Source organism: Ursus americanus, chromosome 28 (genome assembly GCF_024610735.1).
Source record: "Ursus americanus isolate L20-20 chromosome 28, mUrsAme1.1.p, whole genome shotgun sequence".
Lineage (NCBI taxonomy): Eukaryota > Metazoa > Chordata > Mammalia > Carnivora > Ursidae > Ursus > Ursus americanus.
The window spans coordinates 16,480,277-16,487,793 of NC_142154.1; the positions used below are offsets into that span (position 1 = coordinate 16,480,277).

The 7,517-nt window shown below is 40.3% G+C and overlaps 1 long non-coding RNA gene across 1 annotated transcript; it reads left to right on the forward strand.

Moving 5' to 3' along the window:
• Positions 1 to 433: 433 nt before the first annotated feature.
• Positions 434 to 4,206, forward strand: LOC148107564 (uncharacterized). Its single transcript, XR_015722046.1, has 3 exons — positions 434 to 943; positions 2,776 to 2,944; positions 3,920 to 4,206. It is a non-coding gene; the product is annotated as an uncharacterized LOC148107564 (long non-coding RNA).
• The last annotated feature ends 3,311 nt before the right edge of the window (positions 4,207 to 7,517 follow it).

Here is a 7,517-nt window from a genome sequence, read left to right on the forward strand (position 1 = left end):
GGCTCAGGGGCGCGAGGGGAGACGGCCCGCCGCCCGCCGCGGGCCCCGAGCCGGGGAAGGGGGGCCCAGACAGGCTGCCCCGCGTGCCCAGGGCGCGTCCCCGCGGCGGCCGCCAGGGGGCGCGGCAGGCGCCGGGGAGGGCCGGCCGGCGGAGTGTCGCCTCCCTCCGGGAAAGGAAATGTGGGGGCCCGGGCAGGGGGCTGGCCAGGCTCGGTCGCGCTGGCCGGGCCTCCACGACCCGCGGCCCGCCCTGGGCGCTCCTCGAGGCCTCACGCGGCTCCGGGCTCCACCACGTGGGCGGCTGCGGGGAGCGGCCGAGGCGCGTGCACAGTGCGGGACTGCGGGGCCCCGGAGGCCGGGGGGGGGGGGGGGGGCGTGTCCGAAGGGCTCCTGAGGATTGGGTGGGGGGCCAAGACCGGGGCCCGGGCTGTACGGGTCTCCCGGCTGGTGTCGGGACCCTGCAGCGTGCCGCACACACGCGCGATCAGTGGTCACTGCGGAAACCCATCCGCACCTGCCTGGGGTCCTTCCGAGCACGTCTCTCTAGTTTCGTTTGCTACGTAAGTGACTAGAAACCAGCACCAATTCCAGGTCTCCTTGGTGGTTTTCTTGAATGTGACCAAGGAGCGGTTTCCCCAAAGCGAGACTGCCCTAGGACTGCCATCTAATGAATAAATGCTGCGGAGACCAGGTTCTCAAAGGAGAAACAGCCCAGCAATGGCTGGAGAAAGGAGTTTGAAATACGTGGACTTTTAAAAATAGTGATTGGACCACGTGTCGTCTGTAATGTGGTCCGGTTTCATGACTCAGGCTAATTGATGTCAATAATAAATAAAAAAGAAGATGGCTAATAAAAGAGTTGTGAATGTCTAGATCGAGTGGAAGTGTTTGTCTCATAAACAATCAGGCTGTCTGGTAAGAGGGGAACTGTTCTAAAGGAAAGGTAGGTTTCTTTTTTTACTCTAATTGTAAAAGATTTCCGCGTTACATTATGCATCCCATCGTTGGTAAATAATTTTTTAAATTAAGAACTGAAGACAAATCAGAAGCTATCACGATGGAAACCTAGCCCATTTCTCCCCTATATTTATTTCCTAGATCATTTTTCCCCTTGGAAATTTTTAGCTCAATTCAGTGAGTCAGTTGTATAGAAGGGAAATAAATATTTTTTTTTTCTTTTTTAGTTAAGAGAGTCATTCATATGGGATTTGTTTTTGTTTAACTGAAATTCAGCTTAATTTTCAAATAAAGTGTTCCAGTTTTAGATGCTTCTTGACATTAGCAAAGGAAGAAACATATTAGAATCTTTAAAAAGAAACTCAAATTTAGCATGTATCATTTAAAAATAAGGTATTATATGTGAATAATTAAAATTTAGTTTACTAATTTTAAAATATTTCTTCAGAGGGTTCCCTGCATGAGGTTGATCCTGATGCCTACAGATCCATTCTGCAGCTAAATATAAAGGAATATCAATATTATATTCTCATCATATTTATTTAGTGTTCAGGATTTTTTAACACATACTTGTAAATTAAGACAAAAGTTTAGAGCTGATTTTTAAAAGGTGAATGCTAATATAAGCATCTTTACTACACAATATATTTCAAGTATTAGTAATAAAAATGCCCATTGAGTTGTCCCTGAGAACATAAGGAGGTTTATGGAATAAAGAGAGATGTATAGTTATTTATATTGTAGAGTTTTTTTTAACCAAAATAATTTTTCATTTGTGAATTCTTTAAATTTTTGTGTTTTACTAAAGTAGGAAATAAATAAGATTAAGTTATTTTAGACAGTGAAGTTGGATGCTTACTATCATAGAGCTTAATATTGAGACAAAGGTGAAAATTCAGATTGCTTTTCAGCTCTAACTTGATCACGCAGACAATGAAGATGATTTGTATTTTCTTCAAGGATTACATCCTACATATCAAAGTCAAACTTATTTTTTCAACCTTGGGAATAAAATTATGTAGTAAAACATTAATTGGAGCCTTTGCTTTATGATAGCACCAACAATGCATCACACATTTTGTTTTATGCAATTTTCCCCAGGTGTCTTATAAATTTCCCTTCATTTGGAGCTGAAACTGGTTGCTCACTTTCACTTTTTAAAAACTGTTTACTTGAAAACTTTTATTTCAAAATATTCTGCTAAATGTACCAGACGCCTCCAAAATGTAATATGTACCAAGTAAAAATGTGAGAAACAGCACAGATGACAATTGATAAGTATTCTAAGTACACAATACACTGTGGTATATTTCCAGAAAGTAATGTCATTCAAAGCAAAAGTGAATAAACCACAGTCACACACAACATGGACAAATCTTTGAAACACAATTTTAAATTTTAAAAAAATGCAAGTTCTGAAAAAAAGCACATGACACCATTTTGATAAAGTTTTAAAAGCAAGGACAACAAAAAACGTGGCAATTTTTTTAAGTAAGACAATTAAATACACAATAAAGTATTTTGTTTTACTTTTGCTTTGGCAAGAGGATTAATAAAGAACACAAAACGTAGGATCCCGGTTACCTCTGGAATGGAGGTTCTCTGGGAGAACCCCATAGGCACATGCAATGTTCTCAGAACTATGTTCATTCTCAGGTTGGGTGGTGAATTTACAGCTCTCCACTTTATAATTATGCTTTATAACTAAGGCGTATATTACACACATTTTTGTATGTATAAACTATTAATGAAGATGACAAAAATATGGGAAAGAGTCACAAAAGAGATCATCCCAGTTTTCCAATATGATTCTTTCAGATTCCAAGTTGTTTATATAAACAGAAGAATTAAAGGACCATTAAAATGACAAAGTTAATCAAGGTCTTATCCTTCAGGATACATTTCAAAAGAATGTGTACCCATAACCTACCAATGGAATTCAAGACAAAAATAAATCACGAAATAAAAAATGTAGAAGCCTTCACAGGTAATCAGGTTTATTAATTAAGAGTGCATTATGTAAACTGTCTGGCAGTTCCCTGTAAGATTAAACATGCACCTAACTTACGATCTAACAATTCCTCCCCTAGCTATTTAACCAAGAGAAATGAAAATAGGTCCTCAAAAAGACCTCTGTGGGAATGTTGGTAGCTGCTTTATTCATCATAGCAACAAACTGGAGACAACCCAAATGTACATCAAAGAAGAATGAATAAACAAATCACAATATATCCATTCGATCCAATATTGCTTAACAATAAAAAGGAACAAACTATTAATACATAGAAAAACATGGAGGAGCCTCAAAAGCATAATGCATAAGCCAGGCACAAAAAAGTGCATATTGCATTAGTTCAGATGACGTTCAACAGCAGGCAAAACTGATCTATGAGATAAAAATCAGAATCATAGTGGCCTTCGGTGGGGGGCAGCAGGGTTGTGGATGATTAGGAAGATGCATAAAGAACTTCCTAAGGTTATGGCAACGCTCCGTGTCTTGATTGGGGTATTGGCCATGGTAGTGCATGCATTCATCAAAAACACATATAACTGGACACTTAAGATGGATGTGTTTCGTTGTGTGTAATTATATCTGAACTTTTAAAGTTGTAAGGAGTATATTGTGTAACTTAGAAATTTTGTGGCTGTTCTAAAAAAAATTATCACAATGCTTTCCATTTTTGCTATTATGTGAGTTAGCAGAGATGCTCATCTCCAACCTTCATGCCCACAGCTGTCTCCACGGAAATACACTTTCAGAGGTCCATCTGCCTAAGGTCCCCTGCAAAGGGCTTTCGCTGCGGTAGGCACCAAAGGGTCTCCACAAAGCAATTCAGGGCAGGAAAGATACTAGTGATCTCTAGTTGGTTCAACTCCCTGCATGGTCAAGGCAATGTGAGTCCCAGTCTCCTTGAGATCTGTCTACACTCAACTTGAGATTTTCTATTTTATATTTGCACAGATATCCAGCTCACAAGGCCATGAATGCTACTTTAAAAGCAATGTGGAGGTTTCAGAGAGAATTTGGACAGAGACAAGCTGGGACATCTTTTTCTGACAACTTCCAGAACCACATTCGTAAAATATCAGTTAAGGGAAGTTCCTGGGCCAGGAGTGATACGCACCCTTGGAATCATCATAGATTCAAGGTAGAGATTGGAAGGCTTCTGTCCCTGCTCCAGCACCCTGAGCATAACCTTCTACTGACTGGCCCTGACCTATCCCCAACCTGATGGTAGACATGTTCAGTACCCCACGTGGTAGTCTGGGAAAATAAACAACACCAGGAGCACTGTAATGGTCTCATCTTCTTCATTTGTCATTTGTTGTGGTTGGTCTCTGAAATGTATGTACCATCTTTACCCCCTCTGTGTAATTAACACATGTAATTAACACATACCAATAGTAAGGCTCCCTGCCTGTCAGAGAACGCAAAAGATGCTTCTTTGGTTTTGAAATGCACCGTAGAAGTATCTGAAAAGTAGGATTAAATCAAAATTTCTGTTCCCTCTGATTAATTCCACCAGCTCTGAGATGTTTTATCAGCAGCACAGGAGGAGAAAAGCTTCTCTGCCTGCCCTGCCCTCTCTCTGGTGCTCTGTGACTCTGTGCATATCGGTTGGCCTCTGTGTTTTCTCCTCTGTGAAATGATCATGTTGGAGTAGATCTTTTGGCTTCTGCAATGCCATGATCTCTCTCTTTGTCTTTTAATTGAGAGTGGTACCTTAGTATCACTATACTTTAACTGAATGGTATCTTATACTTTAACTGCATGTCTCCTACCTTTGCCTTCTCTGTCAAGTAATTAATAGTCCATAAATCAATGCATAGGCAAAAGAAGCCAGGCTCAGGGAATAACTGCTTCCTAATTTGTTTTATTAATGCAGATTTTTCGCACATTAGGTTTCTTTTTCTTTTCTTTTCTTTTTCTTCTTCTTCTTCTTCTTCTTCTTCTTCTTCTTCTTCTTCTTCTTCTTTTTGGTAAAGATTTTATCATTTATTTATTAGAGGAGGGGGGACCAGAGGGAAAGAGAATCTCAAACAGACTCCACACACTGAGCACAGAGCCCAGCGACAAGGATCTCAACGACCCTGAGATCCTGACCTGAGCCGAAATCAAGAGTCCGGGGCTTAACCTAACTGAGCCACCTAGGCTCCCCCACACATTAGGGTTTCTTAGAGTAGAACGCATTTTTTAGCACTTCAAAATTCTCATAAATATTCTTCTAAGAATATGGTATGGAGAGACAAACAGATACATCACCACAATAGGTACAGGAGACCGGAGGTGATCCACAAAAGGAATCATCTCCCAAATGATAATTGTAAATGTTCCTGCAAAATGTCCTTTTTGGGATATTAAGTTCCAGTGGAAACCTTATTCTGTAGGATATATTTGTACATTTCTTCAGGTTTTTGTTTTGGTTTTGGTTTTGGTTCTTGTTTTTTTGTTTTTTGTTTTTTTGCTTTTTGGGGTTTTTTTGTTGTTTTGGGGGGTTTTTATGGTTTTGTTTTGTTTTTTAGCAACATCAATGTATCTTTCTCTCTACTAGCAGCAAACTCTGTTTCTTGGCTCAAGGACACACTGCAAATAAGTGAGATCTTAACGTTATGCAGATGTCTGTGCTCTGCAGTGTGGGGACAACCTCAGGAGAAATCAAGTTGCTTACATTTGTCCTTGGAGGACCATCGATCAACAATAGAACTGAATACTGACTGACACAGGGGCAGAAGTAAGAAAGGGTTGGTTGCTATATCCCATGAGGGATGAGTAAGACATATAGACATTAAGAGAAGTCTTATATGACTTCTGGTTTTATATACCTGGAAAATGATTATTAGACTTGAGCCAGGTAACTCCAATGTGCAGAGCTAGACTAATGGGAAGGAAAACAGATTTCAGTTCTTTTTGAGAATGTTTCTTCCTTTCCAATAGAAACAAATAACCAGCATGATCTTGCAGCCTCCCTCTGCTTGGAGCACTGCCTTGTATGGGAAGGAACTCTGCATTATCGGGATGTTCATACAGAGACTGGATCCACACCTACTGGGGAAATTGTCCGAAAAGTACTAGATTAATTGAGAGGATGACAGGTGATATCTGAGGCCCCTGGATATTTAAATTCTACTTCTACACTTGGATTATTATGTCTGATAGCCACTGAAGGAGCCTAGCTTTGCTTTAAATGAATAAGGATGTGCTTCAAAGTTGAAGATGTATTAATTTAATACGATGCTGAATTTATCTTATAGAAACCCTGTTGAGATAGCTCCTGAAAGAGGTCCAAGGCCCAGTGCCAACATGCTAAAAAGTCAAGTTAGGAGGTTGGGGATCGCTTTTAAACTAGCCACATTGTGGGAGATGGTTGAGCCAGGTACGAGCCAGGAGGAGGTTAAGATAATGGTGTGCTGGTGTACTAGTGTCAAATGTTTGACATTAGGCTGGGGGAGGGGGGCCTGATTTGTAGAGCTTGTCAATTTCCTCTGTGCAACTATTCCACCCAGGCTAATTTAAGCAACCAGTGTGAGGTCACTGAGTACAGAGTTTGGAGGGGATGTACACCTGTGTTTTGTGAGACTCTATGATCCTGGCTCCGGTACATGACTTGGGCAAGATATCTGAGAACCTTGTGTTACCTCTGTAACAAGTTAAATATGTATTCAGTACGAAACTTAAAAGCAACACAGTACAAAAATGGCAATAGCTATAAACAGGAAATTCACAGAAGAAACCAGAACAGCCAATAAGTGTGAAAAATATATTCTATAACCTGGTTGGCCGAATTAAGAATTGGACAATACCAACTGTTCACAGGGATGGATGGGGGAATTGAATTCTTTTTTTTTTTTTTTAAGATTTTATTTATTTATTTGACAGAGAGAGAGACAGCCAGCGAGAGAGGGAACACAAGCAGGGGGGTGGGAGAGGAAGAAGCAGGCTCCCAGCAGAGGAGCCTGATGTGGGGCTTGATCCCAGGACTCCGGGATCATGCCCTGAGCCAAAGGCAGACGCCTAATGACTGAGCCACCCAGGAGCCCCGGAATTGAATTCTTATTCACTGCTACTGGGAAAATAAATTAGTGAATACATGTTGGAAAGCAACGTGGCAATATCCGTTAGGGTAAAGATGTACCTACCCTACAACTCAGCAATTCTACTCATAAGTTCTGAATAGACCCTAAAATCTCTTGACATTTACACCAGAAGACACATATGAGAATGTTAATTGGAACATTGTTTTCAGCTGTAAAATACTAGCAACAATCTAATTGTCCCTCAGTGGAAGGATGAATAATGGTGCATTATTCATACAATAGGATACTATACAGAGGTTAAGATGAATGAACTAGGTCTAAGTGAATCAACATAAAAAAATTTAACAACCAATATTGTGTAAAAGAGCAATTCACAAAAGTAATATAACCACATGTTACTCTTTATATGACTATTAACACAAAACAATACCATATATTGTTTAAAGAAATATACATATGTAGCATAAGTATAAATATGCATGGAATTAATAAACAACAACTTTAGACACTATCTCTGGGAATAA